The sequence below is a fragment of the Meriones unguiculatus genome, chromosome 18, assembly GCF_030254825.1.
Source record: "Meriones unguiculatus strain TT.TT164.6M chromosome 18, Bangor_MerUng_6.1, whole genome shotgun sequence".
Lineage (NCBI taxonomy): Eukaryota > Metazoa > Chordata > Mammalia > Rodentia > Muridae > Meriones > Meriones unguiculatus.
The window spans coordinates 50,275,193-50,277,912 of NC_083365.1; the positions used below are offsets into that span (position 1 = coordinate 50,275,193).

At 40.6% G+C, this 2,720-nt stretch overlaps 1 pseudogene; it reads right to left on the reverse strand.

Annotated features, from left to right (window-relative positions):
* Positions 1–1,407: 1,407 nt before the first annotated feature.
* On the reverse strand, positions 1,408–1,947 carry LOC110541422 (uncharacterized protein C9orf85 homolog; annotated as a pseudogene).
* Positions 1,948–2,720: the final 773 nt, after the last annotated feature.

Genomic DNA, 2,720 nt, shown 5'->3' on the forward strand with positions numbered 1-2,720 from the left:
TATATATAGATATATATATATATATGTTTTCAGAGCTGACTGGATTTGAATTTGATTTGTTCCTGTTTTTCCAAATATTTGAAGTTCATTATTAAGTCATTTATTTGTGATCTTTCTGATTCTCTCTCTTTTTCTCTTTTCTTTCTTACTTTTTTGAGACAGGGTTTTTCTACATAGCCTTGACTGTCTTGTAACTCACTATGTAGACAAAATTGGTTGAACTCATAAAGATCTGCATTCCTTTTCTCCCAAGTGCTGGGAGTAAAGTTGTGTACCACCACGCCTTTCTGACTTTTTAATGTAGATATGTAGAGCTATCAATTTCCCTCATAGGACTGCTTTCATTGTGTCCCAGAAGTTTTGTTTTGTTGCGTTTTTATTTTCATTTAGTTACAGGATGATGATGATGATGATTTAACTAATAAGCATGGCCTTTGGTGCTAACACAGGCTTGGGACAGCAACACAGACTTTAGCTGCTATAGGACCATGAACCCAGACATGGCCCCCAGCAGCAGCATGGCCTAGATGTCCCAATGGCCCCTGATGTCAGCATGGCCCTCAGGTATCCACATGGTCTCTGGTGGTAGCCCATGTCATGGACATCCATTTGGCCTCAGGCCATAGACATTGACCCAGACCCTAGGTGCAGCAGGAAAATGGGCCCAGATATGGCTGTTGGTGGCAGCTTAGGTCAGGACCTCACTATGGTGTCCTTATATCTGCCTGTTCCTCACCACCAAGTCTCCACTTCCACCTTTTCACATAGTGTATGAACCCCTTGGTTAGCTTTTTCTCCCATTTATTCACCACATACTCCATCTTTTCCATCTTTCCATCACATACTCAACCAGTGCAGTAGAGCCTGTGGTAGGTGTTTGGGTATCTTTCTTCTGGCCTACCCAGGCTAGCATGGCTGGGGCAGGTGCTTGGGAGTTTTTTTTTTTTTTTCTGGTTGCTTTGGGCTGGCCCAGAAGAAATACTTCTATAAAAATCTTTTTGAAGGGAAATCTCTACACGTGATTTTGTGTGTGTGTGTGTGTGTGTGTGTGTGTGTGTGTGTGTAAAAATAAACTGTTTTGCTTTGTAATATGTAAGAGGGCTCTTGCTAAGGAAGTCACATAACTAAGGTCAGACCACAGAAAGGTACTCTCGGCTCATTATCTTAGCATTTCATGAGATAGTTCTGATGCAATTAGCAGTTCTCAAGTCTGGGTAGCTCATTTTCTAGGATATGTAGTATGTTTTTGGCACTATATTTTTATGAATAGTTTTAACAGATTATGCAACACACCATAGTGTTTCTACATGCATTCTGTATATGCAGCTGAAGTATTATTGTGGGAACTGAAAGTTTCTGTTACTCAAATGTTACAAGTAATTGATGTTGTTCCTGAGCTGTTTCTGCCTACTTTTGAATAGCTTTTTTGACTCCTTCATTAGGGTGTTTGCCGAGCCCTCTGTGGCTGACTGTGCGGTCAGGCCATGGGTCCCCATCCTTGCCAGCACGGCCACTGTCAGCATCCAAGTCCTCACCACTGTCTTTCTTCCTTTTGCAACTTCTTCTATGGTCAGGACCTTGATTTTTAGTGTTTTCTGAAGTTTCTGGTTCTTTACTAAGTGGAATAATGATACTTTTTCTTTCCACAGTTTGCACAGATGTTAGGTTCACAGCCACAGACGTATTCTATGCATTATGTGGTACGGGTCCTTCACTGTCTTTTGTGGACATTTGTTAACATGTTTCTTAGGCTTTGACAGTGGTTTGTATTTGCTGGATTTTACACACCATTCAAGAACTTCTTTGCAAAGCTGACAGACTCCAATGAACTTTTGCATTAAGTTCCTTGGTCTGAACACTCTTCTCAAACTTACCATTTTTGAAGGTGAGTGTGTGCTGGTACCTCTGCAGCCTGGACCACGTCATGTTGCCTTTCAGGGAACTCATCAGGTCACAAGCACCCTAAGTCAGGACAGCCTTCATGTTACAGGGACGAGGAAAGACGTTCCCACCATTGGTTTCTTCAGGACGTTTTAATTTTTTTCTTTCTTGTTTTTTTTCCTTTGCTTCAGTCATCGTTCAGAGATAGTTGTTTAATCTCCATTAATTTGCACTTCTTTTTGCTGTCAATTTTAAGTATAATTGCATTGTGGTCAGATAGGATACAAGGGGTGAGTTCATTGTGTTTGAAATTTGTAAAGATTTGTTTTTGTGTCCCAGGATGTGGTCTATTTAAAAAAATCTCCTATGTGCTGCTGAGTAGAATGTGTATTCTGTGATGTTTGGACAGAAAATTCTGTAGCTATCTGTTAAGTCCATTTGATGTATGATGTCACTTAATTCTGATATTTCTCCATTTATTATTTTGCTGTTAGAGAAAATGCCATATCAAAATTGTCTATTACTAGTAGTTTGACATTAATCTGTGTGTTTAAATTATATTTAAAAAAATATAATCAGGTACCCCAGAGTTTGATGCATAGTATTGGTTTTTTTGGTTAATGGTTCCTTTTCTATTTTTTCTTTTTTATTTAGTTCACATCCCAAGGGCGCCCCTTCTTTCCTCTTCTCCCAGTCCTCCCCCTTTTCCCTCCCCCTTCCCATGTCCCTTTCCCTCCAGAAAAGGGTGGCCTCTCTCCCTCCTTATCAACCCTCCCCAGCACATCAAGTCACATCAGGACTGAGAATAGCCTCATCCCCTGAGGCCAAGCAAGGCAGCC